The sequence below is a fragment of the Mytilus californianus genome, unplaced genomic scaffold (assembly GCF_021869535.1).
Source record: "Mytilus californianus isolate M0D057914Y unplaced genomic scaffold, xbMytCali1.0.p SCAF_6, whole genome shotgun sequence".
Classification (NCBI taxonomy): Eukaryota; Metazoa; Mollusca; class Bivalvia; order Mytilida; family Mytilidae; genus Mytilus; species Mytilus californianus.
The window spans coordinates 2,216,402-2,239,696 of record NW_026262712.1 but is presented as its reverse complement, the minus strand read 5'-3'; the positions used below and the strand labels follow the sequence as shown (position 1 = coordinate 2,239,696).

Genomic DNA, 23,295 nt, shown 5'->3' with positions numbered 1-23,295 from the left:
CATTGTTTTAACATAAAATGGGGACATTATTAACAACATCCATATCAAAATCAGGATATTTATTTATTGAACCTTCTATCCCAACTATATTTTTAGAAGTTTCTGTTCTGTAGATGGTGATGATTGAAATTATAAATACACTACAGTTCATGTGGATTTCATCGTAACCACCTTACCATGGTGGGAGATAGCAAAACCTTTAGATGTCCCCTGTGCCAACCCTCTAGAATGGACATTCTGTTTCTAACTAATCACAAAATATAATTATGACCTTTGAAATTTCAGAATAGCTGTTGTATTCAATGTTTCCAAAATTTTTTATGTTGAATACAAATTCAATCAAATTTACACAGTGGAAAGTTGGTAAAAGCTTAGTCCATCTGAATTGTAGTGTAACTCTTGAATAGTAACTCATTTCATTAAAACCTAGTATTATCTCTTAAAAAAATGGAAATAGGAAATTTATATCTAGTATGGTCCAATATCCAAAATCTAAATACATGATAAGAACCCCAATAATATTTTATTTCTTTTATTTATATTACCATTTTAAAGACCGAGGATGACCAAGAAAATGTTACACCCTCACAGCAATTGAGCCTATTTGGATATGGGCGGTCTTAAGATAGATAAGAAATGGATTAAACAGCTGATGATGATAATGTAAACAATAACACATGTTGAAATGGACAGGAAATGTATGTAAATAAAATAACTTACTGTACACACTATTTACATGATAAATATCCGGATTAAATATAAAGAATGAAAAATAACAATTAAATAAAAGTAATCCACTTTCTTAATTTTTTTGTCATAATTCCAAACTTTTATGTAGAATTTAATAGTTTTGAAAACTGTCTTGTCTATCAAAAATGTGGTCACAGATAAATGGAGTTTATTTGTCTTTTCCATATATTGTTTCCATAAGAGTAAGATGGAGGTTTATAATTTTTCTTTCCTTTCATGCTTCTTGGTGCATTTCTCCTTTCAGGATTCCAAATGAATGTAAAGCCCCTGTCGACATTTTCATTCCAGTGACAGACGGCTAAACAACTCGTGTGTTATAATTTGCATCACTGAACACAATTCTCTTGTCCTGAAACATGGTCATTGTATTGTTAAAACTTTCTATATATGATGTATCACGTGCAAGAACAAAATGATCTGGACTTTTGAAAATTACAGATTTATGGATCACACATAGAAGTAGTTTTTCTGCTATAGGTTTAGTGAGGACTATCCTTTTAGGTTCATAATTTAAATCTCTTTTGCATCTTGAGTCTGGGTGACATTTAGTATGGTTGTTTTTGTAATGTTCCACAACATTAAGCAACAGGTCCTTCAGCTCTTTAGGATTTTGTTCGCAATTACGAATTGCCCAATAAAAGTGGGTGGCTACTGATTCTACCTTGTCCTCAAGCTGGTCAGACCATGTTTTATCTCGTAAATATTTGGGTCCAGACGATACTTTTTTCATGGCACATTTCACTGCTTTTATTCCATGTCATGAATCATTCTGGTTTACTACATCAGAATCACGTACCACATTATTTATACTCATGTTTCTGTCATGTGAATGAATACCCACTTTTACATCATTATCTTGTAACTACTGGTATATACTTTGAGTTCCAAGTTTTTCGTGTCTCTGTGATACAAAGTCGTCTGCTTTAGTGGCATGTTCACATTTCAGTACCTTGTGCATTTTCTCTCCTATGGCTACAACACTTGTATCCTAAGCGTTTTGTTTTTGTCCAGCCATGGCGGGCATCAGTCATAATGTCAATACTTGTTAAGTCTTCATACATGCCAACTTCTTCCATCAATGCTATCTCAATGCTGTCATTGTATTCTTCGTCTACAAACTGTTTATATTCATTAAGCATGTAACTTTGTTTAGACTTATTGATATGTCCAATATTGGCCCCCTGTGAAAATCTGTTGTAATGTACCGGTAACATTCCACTACATTCATATCTGTGAAAGATTCTTGAATTAACCATATATTCTCCATTTGGCAAATACGGAGATGATGACCAAAGTACAGAATGATGCTTATCCTTGTCACATGTAAATCTAATCGCTGCTTCATGTCCTTTATGAGTTAGTTTTTTAAATTTAAATTGCCCTGTACAAAATGATGAATGATTTTCTGAAACACTGACCAATTTCTGTAATAAAGTTTCAGCTGTCACAAAATGTTGCTGATCAACATCGCTTTTTATCCACCTGAATATATGTGTTTGAATTCATATTTTCCATTTTGGAATCAGAGTTGTCCAGACTGTGGGTAGAAATAAATTCATCCAGTACCATCTCCAAAATGTAAGCATTATTGACAGGGTGATTCATTTCTTTGACTATAATACTTCGGACATGTTGTAATTTATCCAATACAGATTTTTTCTTACTATCATCACAAGGTAGAGATATTTTGAAACAAGGCGGTCTTTTAGATTCTTTTCCCATCATTTAGGTATAAACAACTTGCACAATATGGACCTAAGGATAGGAGGGAAACTTGATACCTACATAATGTGTGAGCCTGTATCTTCAGGATATCAACAGGAGTTCTGTAACCATGTAGAAATGATCGAACTTGCTTATTGAAATAATTTTTTTTCAATAGTTTTCCTCTTTTATTTAAATAAAAAAAGAAATCAATGATATGAATTATTTTAAGAAAAAGAAGTTAACAGAATTAATTAATTTATCCTGTACTGACCCCTATGTAAAATGCTACATAAAACTTACCAGGGATCACAGCATGACAACACCTATTATTTGTCTTTTAATTTGGTTGATTAATTTCTTCACATAAAAGCTATAGATTTTTATTATGTCTGCGGAATCTCAGCTGTTCTACACACAAAATAAATAAAACAAATAGAAGGTCTTAGGAAGTCCTCAATGCCATGTGATAGAACATGATACTGTCCACAAATCTTAGATAAAAATTTTGGAGGGAAAGTTGTTTTACACAAGTTTCTACGTGGAAGTGTGGTCATCTCTGCAAATTTGTCAAATGAGAGCACAAAATTATCACTTTTTGTAAATGAAGAACAGAAAGAAACAATTTTAAGTTGGTTTGGATACTATAACTGTGATGTGAAAGAATTGAATGATGAACAAGCAACATGTGTCAATGAAACAACCCAAACTGATGAAATTCTTGAAAATGATGATTACAATGCAAATGAGGAAACAGCTGAAAACAGATTTGTTATTCAGCAAAATGCAGATAGTGATGAACGCCCTTTCTGTTTGTGTAAACCATGTATTACTGATGAAAGTAACAGACAATTGTGGTGGGAGACGAAGTGTCAGCAACGACACAGGAGAAATAACAGTTTGAGAAAGGACAAATATAAATATTTTTGGACAATGATGTACCATCGAGATGTTTGGAGAAATGATAAATATCAGGAAAGAAAATTACTAGCTTTGGCACGTGATCCAAAATTCAAAAATTGTATCTAGCATAAACGAGATATAATGCCAAATTGTGTTTTGAAACTTGTGCGAAACTGGCACTTCAATCCTGATTACATCCCATACATGGGCCACCTATGTGAATAACAATTGCCAAGTCATAAGTTTTACAATTAATATTACTATATTTACCTAGTTTTGTTTTAAATTCAGACCTCATAAAACATCTTATTCTTAAAAATACTGAAAAAGTGAATATATGGTTCATCTGTGAAATTGAAACTTATACTGGTAGAGATTTTATCTAATTCTTGTGGTGTAAAATACACTTATCAGTGACCATTCTGTGGATTTTTGATACTTGACTAGGATTATATTACTTATTCCCACGTTGATTGGTAAGTGGATTATCAGTAAATTAGTGCATGAAGTATAATCTAGACATGAATTTATTAACATGTTGCACACTACTTCCTGTGTAAATATAAACAAGAAGCTGTTGCCATGGGTATCTCCCCCCCCCCCCCCCCCATCTGTCAATCACAAGATTTGAATTTGAAAATACTTGCACCTCAGAATTTCATTTTAAAATGTTTTATTTATTAATTGGAATTTTTAAAAAACTATTTTGCTCTAAGTAATTCTTGTTTATGTTCCCACCTCTTTACATTTTTTATAGTAAAAAAAAAAAAAGTAATGAATAAGAAATATTAAAAAATGTTCCATAGACCTAAACCCAGCATTAAATTTGAATATATCCATATTTTCATAGATTGTCTCCCTTTTATACCCTAGCCCCGGTTTTTATTATGAGCAAATTGACATTTCTCTGTCTTATTATTGACTCATTTATATTAGCAAATGGACAAGCACATGATAGCGTAAAGAAATGGACAACACCACTTTACTAACATTGAGGAACATAAAATTGAGAATGGAAATGGGGAATGTGTCAAAGACACAATTACCCGACCAAACAGCAGAAAACTGCCGACGGCAACCAATGAGTCATCAACGCAGCCAGAAAATCCCGCACCGGAGGCGGTATTCAGCTGGCTTCTAAACAAAATGTGTACTAGTTCAATGAAAATGGACGTCACATTTAACTCCAAAACATATAAAATAGCTAAAATTAAAAAAACATACAAGATTAACAAAGACCAGAGGCTCCTGACCTGGGACAGGCGAAAAAATGAGGCGGGGTTAAACATGTTTTGTGAAATCTCAATACTCCCCCCATACCCTTGGTCAATGTAGAATAAACAAACACACAGTAATACGCACAGTTAAACTGTATTTTTTTGTTACTCCATTTATCCTTCAAAACATAGCTTACTACAAAGACACTCTTCCTTCTGTCCAATGGTGACCTTGACCTTCTTCTATAAGGTGACTTTGACCTAAAATAGAAAAGTGATCAATTTTATCGTCTGTCTTAATATTTTACAAAATGTCTTATTTATATTTCAGGAGAAAAGATAGGAAATAAAATTAAGTTGGATTAGCTAGGACATATTTTCTGCTTTGTAGTGATTTGTCCATTAAAATCAATGTGATGTAACTATGAACCATACTTTGATATAGAACGCCAAGCTGAGTCAGATTTTAACTTGCTAGGTGATAAGCTAACAATCCACTAGAAGATATGGAACCCTTTTTAGACACCTTGTTCTGACCGATATTTAAAATTGAATAGAAATGGGAATGTGTCAAAGAGACAACAACCCGACTAAAGAGCAGAAAATACTATTATTTCTCTATTACCTGCTGAAAGTTTCTCCAAAAATTATCAAATACCAAATATAACATTGAAAGATCAAACACATACCTTCAACACTGTATGCGAGTATGTCACCAACTGACTCCTATGGCAGTTTCCTAATCTTTTATATTTTTTGTCGAGCCTGCGACTTTGGTCGCAGAAAGCTCGACATAGGAATAGTGATCCGGCGGCAGCGGCGTTAACTAACTTCTTAAAAGCTTTATATTTTAGAAGGTAGAAGACCTGGATGCTTCATACTTTGTATATAGATGCCTTGTGTTAAGAAGTTTCCGTCTGTCATACGTCCATTGTCCTTGACCTCATTTTCATGGTTCAGTGACTACCTGAAAAAAAAAGTTAAGATTTTTTGTAATGTTAAATTCTCTCTTATTATGAGTAGTAGGATAACCATATTTGGTATGTGCGTACATTGCAAGGTCCTCATGGCTGTCAGATAGTTTTTCTCATGACCTCGACCTCATTTCATGTATCAGTGAACAAGGTTAAGTTTTGGTGGTCAAGTCCATATCTCAGATACTTTAAGCAATAGGTCAAGTATATTTGGTGTATGGAAGGATTGTAAGGTGTACATGTCCAACTGGCAGGTGTCATTTGACCTTGACCTCATTTGCATGGTTCAGTGGTTATAGTTAAGTTTTTGTGTTTTGGTCTCTTTTTCTTATACCTTATGCAATAGGTCTACTATATTTGGTGTATGGAATGATTGTAAGGTGTACATGTCCAACTGGTAGGTGTCATCTGACCTTGACCTCATTTTCATAATCAATTTGTATTAGTCCAAGGAGATCGTCGTCTTATCGTAGAGTACTTTGTTATACCACGTTTTTCTGCTAATGATTTTATCTCCTTTTCGGTAAAACATTTTCGTGGCTAAATTTATATTAGTTTTTTCCTCAATAAGCTGTATCTACTTTTCCTCTGAAATCTTACTTTACCTTGTTAAACCCTCATCCTTATCCACTTGATGGCGGTCCTTCGTGGTGTTTTTTACCTGCATCTTTCCTCCGATATCAACATTTTCATTATTCTGATTGAATGATTGTTTTCTTGTGTCTCAAGCAAAGCCCGTCTGTTTTAGGTTTATTCTTACAAAACCCGTGTTATTCCGCTTCAATTTTGCATTACAAAATGTTTCAACATTTTTAGCACCGCCGCTTTCACTTGATATAAGTTTAAAAGATGTCAGTACAGATGGACCATGCATGTCTCCGTTGTCAATAATATTTGAATTCATATTCATTAGATTACTACTACCACTTCCCTTTGAGGTGATTAAATTCTTTAATTTTTTTTTTCACTTGTTATTCTTTTTTTTTTTCATTAAATTTCATCTCTTACTCCTAATAAAAAATCATAAACCAAACCCCTAACATTAATTTAGGGAGCTACCATTTGATTTTTATGGGGGGCTAGAATGAACAGTTTTGTCCTACTTTTTTTTTAGTTGTAATCTCTGTCCTGCCTTTTTATTTTTCACTCTATTCGGTCCTGCCTTTTTTATTACTTTATCCTGACTTTTTTTACATAAATTGTCATTCTGCCTTTTTTTTTTTTGCCAAGTTGCTCATCCTGCCTTCTTTTTTCTCAAAAGTCCTGTCCTGTCTTTTTTTCAAATTTCATCCTAGCCCCACTCCCCCATAAAAATCAAATGGTAGATCCCTTACTTAGGGAGTCTTTATTTACCGTATATGTTGCATATTTTCCATATAAGATGCTGATTTTCTACTATAAAATTCCAGGTGGGGTAGAATCCCCATTTTCATACTAGTCACATATTTTCTCCTATAATCTGTACAATCACATGCAAAATGGAATAACCTCCTTAAGCGTAGTGTTTTTTAGAAGTGTTCCCCATGTTGAGATGCGGATCAATAGGATTTACCTGATCTTCAGTAGTTGTCCTTTGTTGATTACTGTTCATGAGTGTTTCTCGTTTCTCGTTTATTATATAGATTAGACCGCTGGTTTTCTCGTTTGAATGGTTTTACACTAGTTATTTTTAGGGCCCTTTATAGCTTGCTGTTCGGTGTCAGCCAAGGCTCTGTGTTGAAGACCGTACTCTGACATATACTAGTCTTTCTTTTTACAAATTGTGACCTGGATTGAGAGTTGTCTAATTGGCACTCATACTACAACTTCTTATATCTATATATAAGCACTTTTCAAGTATCTTTTACACTCGAATAATCTGACCATATGAGGATATTCATTTTTTTTTTAAATAATTTATTGCGTTTCTTTAATTGAAAACATTCTAGACAACTTTTTTTAGGAGTAGATACCCTTCATCTATGAAACTGGTGTTGTATTGTTTGTATTAGGATTGCTATGTTGAGTAACTGGTTTTAAATATTCTAAACCCTTACTTTAAAGGAGCACTAGCTGACAAATTCATGTTCACCGATTTGACTCAAATTCTCATATTTAATTTATAACAATGTAAAACATTTATCCAAACTATTGAAAGTCTTAAATAAGCAATTTAGAGGGCATGAGCTCGATAATATCTAGCTTCGTTTTTTGTGTATTGATTGTTTATCAAGTTTACGGTCGAGAGACTTCGGTTACAACAGCTAACCAACACCGAATGAAATGTTTTTTTGTTGGTTAAACGTTATGGATGCGTAAAAAAAAAAAATCCACGTGCACAGAGGGTTTAGTTGAGTATACACATATGCATTTGTTTAAAAATGTCTTCATATTTTAATGGAACAAAAAACATATTTTGAATGACTTTAAGAACAAATCCGCTTGGATATTTTGAAACACATTATAGTTCTAAACAATGACTATTCTTATTTAAAAGGTTTATAGACAATTGTCTTATTCTTGATCACGTGACAAGGGGACAAAAACCGGTATAAATTGTTGGTTAATTCAATGTGTTATTTCATTCATTTGAAATGTATCCTGTAGACGTTTGTGCATATTTTACAGAATATTTTTTTTTGAAACTGTTTTCTATTTACTTAAGTTGATTTGAACTCTGTATATATCGTCGTCTGTACACTTAATCAACTATTTTAGTTACCGTTGAGAAGAGTAACATTGTGTACGGATCACAGATTCTGACAAATTCAAGTAAGTATTTTTGTTTCAGTTTGCTGACCATACTAACCTCGAAGTTGATATAAATAGAAAAAAAAATTATTCGTGAGTTAATTAAAGAATATTTATTGTAGAAAGTTAACATTTCATGATACTGTAAAAAGTAAAATCACGAAAATAATGACCTCTGAGGAAAATTCAAAAGCGGAAAGTTCCTAATCAAATGGCAAAATCAATAAAACATCAAACATCAAACGAATGGACAACAACTGTCATATTCCCGACTTGGTACAGGCATTTTCTTATGTAGAAAATGGTGGATTAAACCTGGTTTTAAAACTGGCTAAACCTCTCACTTGTATGACAGTCGCATACAATTCCATTATATTGACAACGATGTGTGAACAAAACAAGCAGACATAATAGGTAAAAATGTCAAAAATAGGGGCACAACAGTCAACATTGTATTATCATCTTAATCCCTATTAAAACAAACAAATATATTAACAAACATTTACCATGGCATACTAATACAATGGCGGGATGTATAAGTACAGAGCCACGTCATATGTAAGAAAGAAACACAAAAAGACATACAGACAAAGCCTATTAGCAACAATAATACAGAAACTAACATAGAATAATAACAAAAACGGAGCCACGTCATAAGTAACAAAGAAACACAAAATGGCGTATATACAAAGAATATTGGCAAAAATGTAGGACAAGAATACAAAAATTAATATAGAACAATAACACAATGACGGGATGTATAAGTACGGAGCCACGTCAAATAGATACCACAAAAAAACCGACTAAACAATAAAAGTAATATTATAAACAGTAAAAGTAATATTATAAACAGTAAAAGTAATATTATAAAGAGTAAAAGTGATATTATAAAGAGTAAAAGTAATATTATAAACAGTAAAAGTAATATTATAAAGAGTAAAAGTAATATTATAAAGAGTAAAAGTAATATTATAAAGAGGAAAAGTAATATTAGTAAAAGTAATATTATAAACAGTAAAAGTAACAGACTAAACAGTAAAAGTAATATTATAAACAGTAAAAGTAATATTATAAACAGTAAAAGTAATATTATAAACAGTAAAAGTAATGTTATTAACAGTAAAAGTAATATTATAAACAGTAAAAGTAATATTATAAACAGTAAAAGTAATGTTATAAACAGTAAAAGCAATGTTATAAACAGTAAGAGTAATGTTATAAACAGTAAAAGTAATATTATAAACAGTAAAAGTAATATTATAAACAGTAAAAGTAATATTATAAACAGTAAAAGTAAAATTATAAACAGTAAAAGTAAAATTATAAAGACAAATGAAGAAATGATAATACAACACGTGATTAAGATGAAAAACAACGTCAGTACCCAAAATATATACTTCAACACCATCGTGTATTATTTGTGAGGTTGATACGGAATATTTATCAACAAGGTCTGGGTACCTTCCGATGAACTTTTTTACAAAAAGGACGAGACGTTCTTTGACATACCCCTGGTTCATCAACTTTCTGCTCAGACTCTGATGACGTATTGCAAAGTCTGAGTAATTGCTGCATGCTCTTGAACACCGAATAAGTTGGAAAATGTATATCCCATATGCAGGTGAAGTTGGTATATTGCTATGCCTTTTTGTGTTTCTTTCTAACATATGAGTGGCTCTGTACTTATACATCCCGTCATTGTATTAGTATGCCATGGTAAATGTTTGTTTGTTTTATAGGGATTAAGATGATAATACAATGTTGGGGGAAATTGATAATTTCAAAATTAATATCGTCTCGTTTGTCATAGATTCTGGTACTGAGATGACCGTGTATGTCAAATTCGAGGTATAAGTCTAAAAATGAGGCGGAGGAAGCCGTGTCTGTTGTTTCTTTGATTTCTAGTTCTGAGGGATATATTAATTGAACCCAGTTAGAAAAGTTTGGATTGTTAATTGAAAGAACATCATCAATATATCTGAATGTGAAATTAAATAACCTGGCTTCTTTGATCTTCTTGTTTTTGACAAGTGTCTGAAGGAACTCCCATTCATATGAAAATAAAAAGAGGTCGGCAAGAAGAGGCGCACAGTTTGTTCTCAAAGGAATGCCGACAACTTGTTGAAAAAGTCTACCTCCAAATTCAACAAATATGTTGTCAATTAGAAACATCTATACATTTACATTTTCGCGAGCGATTTTTTTTTTCGAGACTTCAGCGAACAGAAAAAATAACGCGAACATAAATGGTCGCAAATATATTGCACTTATAACTTCTCTCATATAATTACACCAAGAAAATGAGTAAACCGCGAAAACACATCGCCGCAAAGTCGGGTGAAACTTGCTGAACGCAAAATAAAGAATCCACGAAAATAAGTTGATTTACAGTATTTGACTGAAGATTTTTATTATGATTTTGGCGACAAACAACCGCATCATGTTTTTGTCACTAAGTCACTTTTACAGCGGCGTCAATCCCAGTGAGTGCAGATGTTTTTATTTTTAACGTATTAACAATGGGAGAAGTGGGTCATAGTTGAGTGGCATAAACGCCTAAATACTATAAACATAATATATAGATATCAGAAGATATGGTATGGGTGCCATTGAGACAACTCTCCATCCAAGTCACAATTTATAAAAGTAAACCATTATATGTCAAAGTACGGTCTTTAACACGGAGCCTTGGCTCACACCAAACAGCAAGTTATGTACATTTATAGGTAAAAACAATATTACTATGTTTTACCCGACAAAGATCTGTATATTTGTCAACGCCCTTAATAATTTCTAATCCAAATATAATATATTTGTCATCTACTGGATAGTTTCAAGTCATGACAATTTATAAAATGTAGGATGAACCTGTAATAAAAGTTATAAGTATTGAAATAGCATTTCTCTTCGCAAATAAAACCTCACTTGATGCAAATATTTGTAAATTCGATCAGAAATGAACCTAAAAAAACAGATGCATAAAAAGTTATTTGGATGGAACTTCCTCCCAGAAAATGTTGCACCTCTAGTATTCTATACAAGAACAATTGTTTGAAGGTACACATTTTAAATAGAATAGCTTCTGTGCATACAATGCAGCTCTTTGAAGAAGAAAACATATTTTAGTAACGATGGAATCAAATGAAAGTTTAAGGATTTGGATAGCTTTGAATCCCTTGTAAAACAGAAAAAAAGATGGCATTATTCTCAGATGAAATTTTGTTTGAACTACCAAACTTCCTGCGACCAGCGCATTCTTATGTTCAATTAAAGGTATACTGAATATCCTTGTATAGTTTTGACATTTAATGACTGTCACCTTATTTCAACATTAGACAACACAGCTAGCAATGCTTGAAACAAGTCAGAGGTTAACATAGAAACAATTGGGCCTCGAATACTTTGATTTATTTTTAAACACACATTGTAAACCAGACATTATATAAAGACTATGATTATGGTTAAATACTAGTCACGCAATACTTTAGATAAAGAGGGAAGCATTTTGAGATAAGATTACCCTGATCTATTCATATGGTACGAACAAGAGCAAATTTTCTAAATTCTTATTTTTCCGAGTGTAAAATTATACGATGTGCATTGTATTTTTTTTTTATAACAAGTGTTATTCTGATGTATAGTAAACACCTTGTGATTATATTAAAGGATCGTATGACCCTTGATCGTGGCCGATAGAAGTTAATGATACGATTGTAAACATCAAATACGTTGTTTTACAAATTTATCTATACCATCGAGGTCAAATGTCATCTTCAACTTACGAAAATAATACTACGACTATAGAAACTTCACATTGATCAGTCCAATACATGTAAAAGTGTTTATGATGAAACTTGGAGTGATAAATGACGTTTTAATTAAGGGATACACAAATGAAAACAAATAACAATTTGCACTGCTGCGATTTTTTTGGAATTGTCATTTATTCAATGTATTAAACAGTATTCTGAAAAACTGTGCCTAATTGTGAGACACTAATAAAATATTGAAAAACTAATTTTCTATTAATGTATTTCGTATGTTGTAACATAAAATCAAATGGCCGACTGACCACCTTTGTAGAACAGCATATGACGTCCAAACCACTGTTTTCCTGTCTTAGTTTTTATAAACTTTCTACAACAAATGTCTGTTTTCCTTTAAACAATACAATATGTGGTAAACTACAAATGATATTAGCGTTGAAAAGTATTATATATAATTATGTATTTGTTTTTTTGACGTTTTTACACTATTGAGTTTTATTCCACGTACTTTAAACATGACTGGTTTTCATCGGTATCAGTGTATCCTGAATAGACTGTAACGAACTTGTTCAAAGACAGATGTAACAAAGGAATTCAGATGTCCTTTTGAAAAGATTTTAATCAATATGGCGTTTAACATGTTGTAATTGATATAACATTGTAGTAGTTCAAAAGATATCTCCTTCCCGCTTTTTGTTCGAAAAAAAACCCCAAAGATATAACACCAACATGACTACGCTTAATTTAATTAACATGCATACAAGAGAAAATTCAATCACCACTGTTCTGAAACATAAGTCGAAAGCTAACTCCAGTTTTAACATATGTTGAATGTATTAATACAATTTCTAATGTTCACATAAAACTACACTTGACAATCATTTATATTACGTCGCAAAAAAAGGACTGCTATACGTTAACAATTTCATAAATAGAGGGGTATTAATTCTTAAATGTTTGTTGAAGAATAATATTTATAATTTCTAATTTGTGTTCCGAGCAAAGATTATTAGCAATAAAGTAAATAAAGACACAACTGTACAATACTTCATATATATCAAGCGTATAACCTACATGTAGGTACTTTATTTGTTTTTAAATCATCTGATTAAGTATTGATAACAACAAATCGGAGGACTTACCTTGTTTGTTTTGGATACCTAAGCTTCACAAAATTCCGTACAAACAACGGTACATTGCCGGCTCATCTGCATGTTCGACTAAAGAATTGTCCATTAAATTGACAAAAAATATACCGCAGTGAAAGAGGGTCTTCAGAAATACCGTGAAACTGTTTACTCACGTAGTGGTATAGCCATATGTCGATTCTAAAAACTCTAAAGAACTTCTGGATAATTTTAGATCTCGATCTTATTCTAAAATTAGTTCTATCAAAATGATTTTTCTACCCTGTATACCACCATGCCCCATGTGAAATTGAAAAATTGTCTAAAAAATATAAACTACAATGCTTTTCAACATAAAAATGGTAGTATACGCTATACATTTATTACTTTTGGATACCATACGGCATATTTTGTTAATAGTGAACAAAGAGGTAAGAGATGCTACACAGAGGAACAAGTATTCAGTATGCTGGAGTTTCTTATTGACAACATATTTGTTGAATTTGGATGTAGACTTTTCAACAAATTATCGGCATTCCTATAGGAACATACTGTGTGCCTCTCCTTGCCGACCTCTTCTTATTTTCATATGAATCGGAGTTCCTTTAGACACTTGTCAAAAACAAGAAGATCAAAGAAGCCAGGTTATTTAATTTCACATTCAGATATATTGATGATTTTCTTTCCATTACAGCAGAATGCATTGAGTGTGTAGGTAAAGGTAATATATTTGGTTAGCTTTCTTGCTAGCTGAACCGTGAAGTCATTATTAGGTTAGATAAATTACTCTCCTTTAAGAGTAGACTAGTCCGAAAGATAACAAATCTATCTGTTTGTAGGACTAGACTACTCCGAAAGGAGGGTAGTACACCTTATTTAATAATGACTTCACGGTTCAGCTAGCAAGCAAGCTAACCAAAGATTCTACCTTTACCTACACATTCCATGCATTCTGCTGTAACAATCCGAACTTTTCTGATTGGGTTCCATTAATATACCCCCCAGAACTAGAAATTAAAGAAACAATAGACAAGGCTTCCTCTGCCTCATTTTTAGACTTATACCTCGAATTTGACATACACAGTCATCTCAGTACCAGAATCTATGACAAACGAGACGATTTTAATTTGAAAGTATCAATTTCCCCCCACCTATAAAGCCAACTTCACCTGCATATGGGATATACATTTCCCAACTTATTCGGTGTTCAAGAGTTTGCAGCTCCTACTCAGACTTTGTAAAACGTCACCAGTGTCTGAGAAGAAAGTTGATGAAACAGGGGTATTTCAAAGAACGTCTCGTCCTTTTTCTAAAAAAACTTCATCGGAATGTATCAAGACCTTGTAAATAAATATTCCGTATCAACTTTAAAAATATTACACGATGGTTAGAGTTGTTATCCATTTATTTGATGTTTTTGAGCTTTTGATTTTGCCATTTGATTAGGGACTTTCCGTTTTGAATTTTCCTCGCATTTCAGTATTTTTCAAGATTTTACTTTTTTTAAAGATCTAAATGTTTTTTTTTAATTTATTTTTGATATAGAGCTTCTCAAGTACTCTAGTGTTAACATATCCTTGGTTGTCACATTTTAGGATTTCATTGCCAAATATATTGGATTAAATGCTACGGTTACATTAAATGAAATAATACATGTAATGTCTAATATGTTATTGCTTAACAATATATCGAGCAAACGTGTCTTCATACACGTCTACATTTTTTTTTGCATATTGTTGAAGTCGTTTCACATACAAACTGTATCCGTTCAATCCATGCATATAGTTAGTTTACTGGTCTATCGCTAATTGTTGTTACGGTTACTTTCATATAGCTTATTGGACGTATCTGTCATAGATCATCGATCACCAATCGATCAATCAAACGACCCCGTCACGCAGTTACGCTTAAGGTTGGAACTTTCCAACAAAACAGAACCGTAACGTTTAACTTTTTTTCGACATGAGAACGATGGCCCACTTCTTCAATAGGCATTCGAAATATCTCTTTTTTTTATCCCTGTTGACCCCATATATAAACCTAAGTTTGTGTATCTCAATCTTAAACAGCAAATGTGGTTGTTTTAACGTTTTGCAGGGAGAAAAATGTTGATATTAGTTGTTTAACTGTGGAAACATGTGTCAATAATTACTCTACTTACCAACCATATGTGATTGTATGATTACTTCAATTTACAATTTTCAAACTGAATAGTTCCGAAAGATTTTCCTCTGGACGTTTATACAAGTACAAAATGATTATAACAGTTGGAACTCCAATTCAGATTCTAAATTGTATATTTACAAAATGCAACACAACGAGCTGCATCTGACATTCATACATTTACAATTTCCTATCAAATTGTTTATCCATTTAAAATAATAAACTAAAAGAAAATAAAAGTATGTGCTACTAAGGATTGAAATCGTTCTAATGTAAAAATGTAATGATCAACTCAGTCATTTGTTTATTGATTTTTCCATGGAACAAGATAAGCAAAGAATAACAAAACTACGAGTTGTTCTTGTTAAGAAAGTATTGAGGACTTAGTTTAATATATATCCATGCATTTGTTCAATAATTTCCTAAATACTTTCTTACCATGAATAATTCGCTTAAAATGACTTTAAGAATACATAAGCTTGGGTACACTGAAACACCTGATAGCTTGGATGAATGACAGTTTTCTCATTTTAATGTTTTACCAGAAGATGCCGCCGAAATCACAGTACAATTTGGCATGCTTGAAAACAAAAAGTGGCAAGGGTGCTTGTGTTTCACCAGAAAGGGGAAGGGGTCCGGACGCCGGGTGTCTGTGTTAACACATAAAAAGCGTGGAGGATCACTTCGACACGTCCAACGCCCATTTCGTTTTTGGACATTTCTGCACCAGCGTTAAAAGGGTGGATGTCGTCTGATTTAGCAAAATGATGCATTTACAATACAATAGAGGATCCTTATAGGCCTAACTGTATTATTTTCTAGCCTTTATTTATTCTTATTTTAATTTTATTTCGCGGGCAGTACGTCGACTGAGCATGCGCGAAAGCGTATAAGACACGGATTGATAACGGTCTGTGGCGTTTTCTGTGTAAAAAAGATTGTTTCAAAGACAAATTTAGAAGTACAAAACACTACATTTATACGTCATATCACAAATATTTTCGACTTTGTATGACATCAGAGGAATTGCGGCTCAATGTAATCAGTCTCTTCCTATAGTAGTATAGATATTGTGTTATGCTTGATCACATGAAAAGGGATTCAAATCAGTACGAATGGTAAAGTAAATTTCTTTCATTCATTTTTAATGTGTCTTGTGAACGTGTATGTATTTTATAAAATATTATTCGTTCAAACCGTTTGTCATTTTTTTAAATGAGTTAAACTATATATATAGCATCGCCTGTACAATCCATTTTGATTTTGATTACAGTTGAGAAGAGTAATACTGTGAATGGACAGAAGATTCTGACATATTCAAGTGAGTACAGTTATTCTTTTTACTGACCACGACGTTTATATAAATATACAAAACGTTTGTAAATCTTGTTTCAAATGTACATCCTGATTTAACAAAGAATTTTTTGCCGAAAAAATACTACAGCAGGATGTTCAACTTTACCTGCTTCCAATGACTACTCTACGAACAACCAAAGAATGTGTTAGTTAAAATATGCACATTACCAGTGTCAATTCTCGTGAAAATGGGCTGCCTTCAATATTGTAACCCAAAATACTGAAAAAATAATGTATCTATAGGTAAAATACTATATACTTTTGACAACAAAGACCTGCATACTTTCCAACGCCCTAAATAGTTTCAAATCTAAAAGGACTTGCCTGTCATCTATAGAAAATTTTACAGTCCAGACGGAGAACAAATGTGTTGCAAATGGACTAAGAATATTCGGAAAAGAATTTTTTCTCAATATTATAACATTACACTTTCAAAAACTTTTTCTACTTAAAAATGGTAACGATTGGAAATTTGAGTTCTTGTTGTATAAATCATGCAAATAATCAATTCGAAATAACGCTAAAAATCCAGTCCTCACAAAACTTTATGCAGATGAAATTCTTTAGAAGATCTACCTCGTTTACAATGTTTCAATCACGGATAGCATGTACAATTCTATATATGTGCAGTTGTTTTAGAATAATATATCAAGACGGTTGGGTTTAAAAGGTAAGACACTACTTATTCGTGCCGGTCAGAAATAAATCGTTTATTCGTGCCCGTCAGAAATAGCATGTTGGTAACTGTGAAAGTGAGAAAATATTAAAACAAATTGATATCAAATCAAGATAAAGGACTTAAATAATTTTAGATCCCTTGTTCAAAATGTATTTTGCATAATGAATTAATTGAAGTCTGATAATATTTTTTGCCTCATTCTTAGCTCAAAAGTGATTTGTTTTACTACCCAACCTCCAAGAACCAGGGGCTCTAACATGTTATTTATTGTATGTTGATGTTGTCCGCACAAGCTATTATAAGATATACAGTTAACATAAATTTTACTGTCGCTTTATTAGAATTTAAGACATAAAAGCTATCAATGCTTGAAAAAAAGTTTAACATAGAAAACAATGAAGCCATGACGTACTTTGTCTTAATTATTTAAACAAAAAATGAGAACTCGAAATTAAAGAAAAAATATGATGAAGGTGAACAAGTATTTAAATAATGTATTAGATAAATAAAGAAACATTTTGAGATGATATTGCACTGACCTATTTATATTATAAGTACTAGAGACAATGTTCTACATTATTTAACTTATTATTCTGTGTGTAAAATTATACTTTATTCATAGTAGTCTTTTATTTTTCTTCAACAATTGACATTTTCATAAATTGTGAACACATGGTAAATATATAAATTGTGCATATGACCCAGAACCATGTCCGAAAGAAGTTAATGATTCGATTGTAAGATTTAGAAATTTAACTGTTTTACAAAGCTATTGTTATTCTTAAGGTCAAATGTCATCTTTTGCTAAAGAATTTAATACTACCACTATAGAACTTTAAATTGATCAGTACGATATATTTATAAGTGTTTATGTGAAAAATTGGATTGATAACACTACAAACCAGTAAAAGTCTGAAATGGCCTATATCTGTACTCGACTGTACTGATTTTTACTCGACCAGTCTGAATTGGTCTGAAATTTACTTGATAATACTCGACTGTAGTCTGAACCATACTTAACAGTCTGAACTTGTACTCGACCCTTACTCGACCAGAACTTAACCATTTTATACGCGTCTGAACCATGCCTGACCTAGTCTGAACCATGCTCGACCTAGTCTGAACCATACTCGACCTAGTCTGAACCATACTCGACCAAGTCTTAACCAACCTAGACCTATTTTTTGTATCTATCTATTGTATTTCATCAATTTAGGAACTGTTTTTAACAACAGCTATTTCCCCTGGCTAGAAATTTGAACAATTTGAAATTAAAAATGTATTCAATATAGCATTGAAACCAAAATTTCACAATAAACATAATATAACTTCATCACCATATTCATCAACACTTATATACATACATATATATCACCTTTAAAATAAAAATAAAACAAGCTGATCAAATAATCTCAAAACTGAATTGTGACTAATATTTTCAATGTTATTCAAAATTTTTTGAATGTTTCAGATATATTTTATGGTTACTGGACAATTTTCACCATTAACTTAAGCCTCGTATATATTTATGGTGTCAGTTGAGTTTAGTTAATAATGCAGTGAACATTTTTTTATTAAAATTTATATAAAATAGCATATAAAGCAACTTAATAAATTTAAAAAATGACACCTTTGTTTTGTTAAACCGTGTTTAATATAATCATGATAATAGAACTTCCATAGTAATCCTGAAATAAACTTTTAAAAAAGGAAATGTGTTCCAAAGTTACAGTAAAAATTTATTTCAATTAAATTTAAATAATGTTTGTCAAAATTAAAGACATGGCATACAACATTGTACAAGAAGCACTTTAATAAGGTTTAATTACCTCAGTACATGTGTGTTTTACAGGTAAAAATAAAGCCCTATTTTCTTAAACTCGTGTATTACTTATGTAGTGAATTCAAAAGGCCTTGCGATTTAAGTTTCACAGGATGTTGCAATTTTGAATGAATGTTATTTAGAATTTAATACTCTCTGACCAGGTATGATCTTTTTCATGAGTTTGCCCCAAGCAGGAGGTATTACTTTATACTTCACCACTAACATGACTAATCAGAAGAACAGTTTTATTAATTTCTTTAATTTTTATCCCTTTTTGATATATATTGTATATAATATATCCCAAATTATCTATATGTTTCTAAAATAAGGTTAAACAATTTCAGTGATCTATCTCTATCTCTATTCGATAAATCTGAGAATCATGTAAGAATGTAAAAATCTGTTTTTATAATATATCTTTATTTTATTGTGGCTGTTGTCATGTCAGTTAAAAAGAAAATTAATTTTAACAGTTAAAATTTAGAAAAAGTAGAGGTTATTGGGTCAAGTATGGTTCAGACTGGTCGAGTATTGTTCAGACCTTTGGTCGAGTATGGTTTAGACTGAAAAAAATAGGTCGAGTACAGGTCGAGAATGGGTTAAGACTGTTTCAGACTGGCTGAGTAATTGTTCAGACTATTTTCAAACTCAAAGATAAGGGTCAAGTACAAATCAGTACAGTCGAGTATGGTTAAGACTGGGGTCGAGTAATGTCGAGTAAAATTCAGACCAATTCAGACTGGTCGAGTAAAAATCAGTACAGTCGAGTACAGATATAGGCCATTTTAGACTTTTACTGGTTTGTAGTGTAATTGAAATGACATTTAAATAAGAGATAACAAAATAAAAATAAAAAAAAAATATTTTGCACTGCTGCAAAACTGCTTGACTTGTCATTTAATCAATGTATCGATATACTGTTTTCAAAAACCAAACATTATTGCAAAACGTTGATAATATATTTAAAATCAAAATTGCCATTTGCATATTTCGTTTGCCGTAAAAATAAATCTTATTATTCACCGCCCATCTTTCTAGAACAGTAAATCACGTCCCAAACATTGTATGCTATGTCTGCATAAACATTTAACAGCAAGTATTTGTACTCTTTGACACGATAACAAATGTGGTATAATATACAAGAAAATAACGTTATGAAGTTTAGTTTTTATTTCTTGCTTGTCCTTTTAACATTATTGAATTTTATTGCAACGGACTATAATATTTTTTTCTCATCGGTAGTGACCATTTATTATTGTATCATGAATAGTCTTTAAAGTACTTGTTCAAAGACAAATGTAACAAAGAAAAAAATATGTCCTGTTGGAAAAGATGTTAATCAATATGGCTATTGTACTTAATAAAACATTGTAGAAGTTAAAAAGATATCTACTTCCCGTTTTTTGTTCGAATAAAACAAAACTATAAAGCACACCTTCCCAAGCCCAACCTTGAGCTCTATCTATTTTCAACATATTTTGAATGTATTACTAAAATTTCTAGTGTTTACATAAAACTAAAAGAAAAGTTTCTTGTTTCAACTTATAACTGAAACGCATTGATATTACGTCGCGAAAAAGACTGTTACACTTTTACCTTGACTTATTGTTTTAAGAAAAAAAGGGGGTTTACTTTTGGAAGGTATTGAATTGTTGACTTTCTATAAGCAACACATAATATTGTATGAAATGTCTAATTGATGTTACGAACAAAAATAAATAGCTACATATCAAACAAATACACATACACATCAGTTGATAGATTAAGTAATGATAAAGAAGGCACGGATCTGCTCAGCCTTCCGGAGCACCTGGGATCACCCCCAGTTTTTGATGGGGTTCGTGTTGCTCAGTCTTAAGAAACTTATGCAAGCTTTTTTAGTTATATAGCTTCTCAAGTATACAAGTTATGACACATCCTTGGCTTTCGCATTTTTTGATTTGATTACTTGTAATGTTGTTTTACGGTTACATCAAATTCAAAATTTTCTTTTTCTCTAATTTTTGTTCTATTTTCATATTTCTTGATCGGTTTGAGCTAGTGAAAAATCTGTTATCGCAAATGATTGGTCGAAATTTAATTATGACGTCAAATTTTTTTGGTTTCTTCTGAATTTCCTATTGTGACGTCATCAAAAAGGCGACCATGTCTGATGACGTCACATGTAAAGAACACAACTTTTTGCAAATCTTCGAAAAGGAAGGATAAAAATCATTATAGAAATATCTTCCACCTCTTTAAATCGTGTATTAAGATACTTATCCACTCTCAACAGTTAAATGTTACCTATTAAAAAGGTCGGCAAGCCTCGCACTTTAAATATTAAAATCTAACTGTCTCGAGTGGAGAAATATCGTAACACACTTGTTGCAGTGTTGGAATCTATATGACATGTACTTCTAGTCACCTAGTGCATCATGACTTCAGAAGTCAGTGCTTATGTACTGGTACGATTTTAACATACCTTTCTGTTATAATCCTTTTATATATTGAAAAAAAAAATTATTACGTTTAGGTTTAGAATTCCTCAGACAAAATTAACATTAAATGTATCTGGCTTTTTTAAAATAGTCCAATGAATAGGAGTGTTTCTGATGAAGGTAGATCCAGAAATAAGCCTCGAACGCTTTAAAGGGGTATCCAACACTTTAATTAAAATAGATTTGGCTCGTTTATTTTTCGCAAAATTTAGACAAAATTATTACTTTGACCTCTTGACTCAAATATCAAAGTTTCAAGATATTTGAACCACACAACTTACAGGATTAATTTCATTGGATATATAGCAGTTTGCTAAACACTAACTTTGACCATTGAGAAGCTTGATTTTTCTTTACTAATAGTGTGTGATTAAAACGTTCAGCTGATTTTTAAAGAGTTAATTCCCTAAAGTGTTCTGTACCCCCTAAATTAATACAGTTTTGATCTTCATTCTCTAAAGACTATTTATTTACTGTAAGACATCCGGATTTTTTTTAAGTATTCAATTTTCAACTTAATTCGTCGTCACTAAACACATCGTTACAATACAGTTGTCTTTTTTTTATTTTGTAATATGAAATTCACGTTTTTGTATTCAAAAATTGATTACTTGTACTTTCGTTTTGTAATGTTTCTTTGATCTGTAATACTGGAACGGTGACACCTTCTATTAAAATGCACACGTCTTTTTTCATATGTGGGTGTGTGCAGTCCTATTTCATAATTTAATGAAATCCTAATGTTCTTGAGGTAAAGAAACAAAACGGGATCATGTCTGTTATTGGACCAAACACTATGTTTTCTGTTTGTTATTCTATACATAAATAATGTTCAATCTTCAAACAAATATAGTTCGTGTTTCTAATTGATTATAATATATTGAACGGTAGTACTTCGTTTAAAGTGGGAAATATATGTTACAAAACAAGAAAAATTTTTTTGAGTCATAACTGTGAGAAGTTACAAAGATGCCTTTTTATTTTGTTTTTGGAAATCTTTTATGTGAAATCTGCTCAAAATGAACAAACCAAGCAGCCGTTAGAGGCGCATTATTCATGATATTAGTGCCACAATGAATACGGATTGTGTGCTGAAATGTGAATTCACCAAACTAAACACACAGGTTGCCGTTCAAAACAGCAATACCCAAGGGTTAACTGTACTCATTAAATGAGGTACAATGTATCACCAGCAGTGGTACAATATACATAAATGTATCTTAATAAAACACGAAAGCAATTGTGCGTTCATATAACTTGTCTTTCTAATGCCATTCCAACAAATAGAACACTAACAACATAACCCGGTTGTCAATGCTAGACTATGAATTATTTACAACATGACACAGTTGTCAGCGCTAGACCATGGTATCATTAACTACAGAACGATGTGGTCAACTCGAGAACATTGTAGCATAAGCGGTAGCATACATTGTTCAGCGCAAGACCATGGTATCATCAACAACAAGACTAGTTGCGTAGCGCTAGACTATGGTATCCTCAACCGCAGGACAAAGTGGTCAACGCTAGACTGTAGTATCATGAACAGCAGGACAATGTAGTCAACGCTAGACTATACTGTGAATTCGTGGTTCACTTTTACCCACAAAACCCACGAAA

General features: G+C 31.9%; 1 long non-coding RNA gene across 1 annotated transcript in view; it reads left to right on the top strand.

The window, feature by feature from the left end:
• The first annotated feature begins 8,069 nt into the window (after positions 1 to 8,069).
• Positions 8,070 to 23,295, top strand: part of LOC127705266 (uncharacterized) — a 161,732-nt gene continuing 146,506 nt past the window's right edge. The window contains exons 1-2 of the long non-coding RNA XR_007983791.1: positions 8,070 to 8,299; positions 16,609 to 16,656. This is a non-coding gene — a long non-coding RNA (uncharacterized LOC127705266). The remainder of the gene's footprint in view (positions 8,300 to 16,608; positions 16,657 to 23,295) is intronic.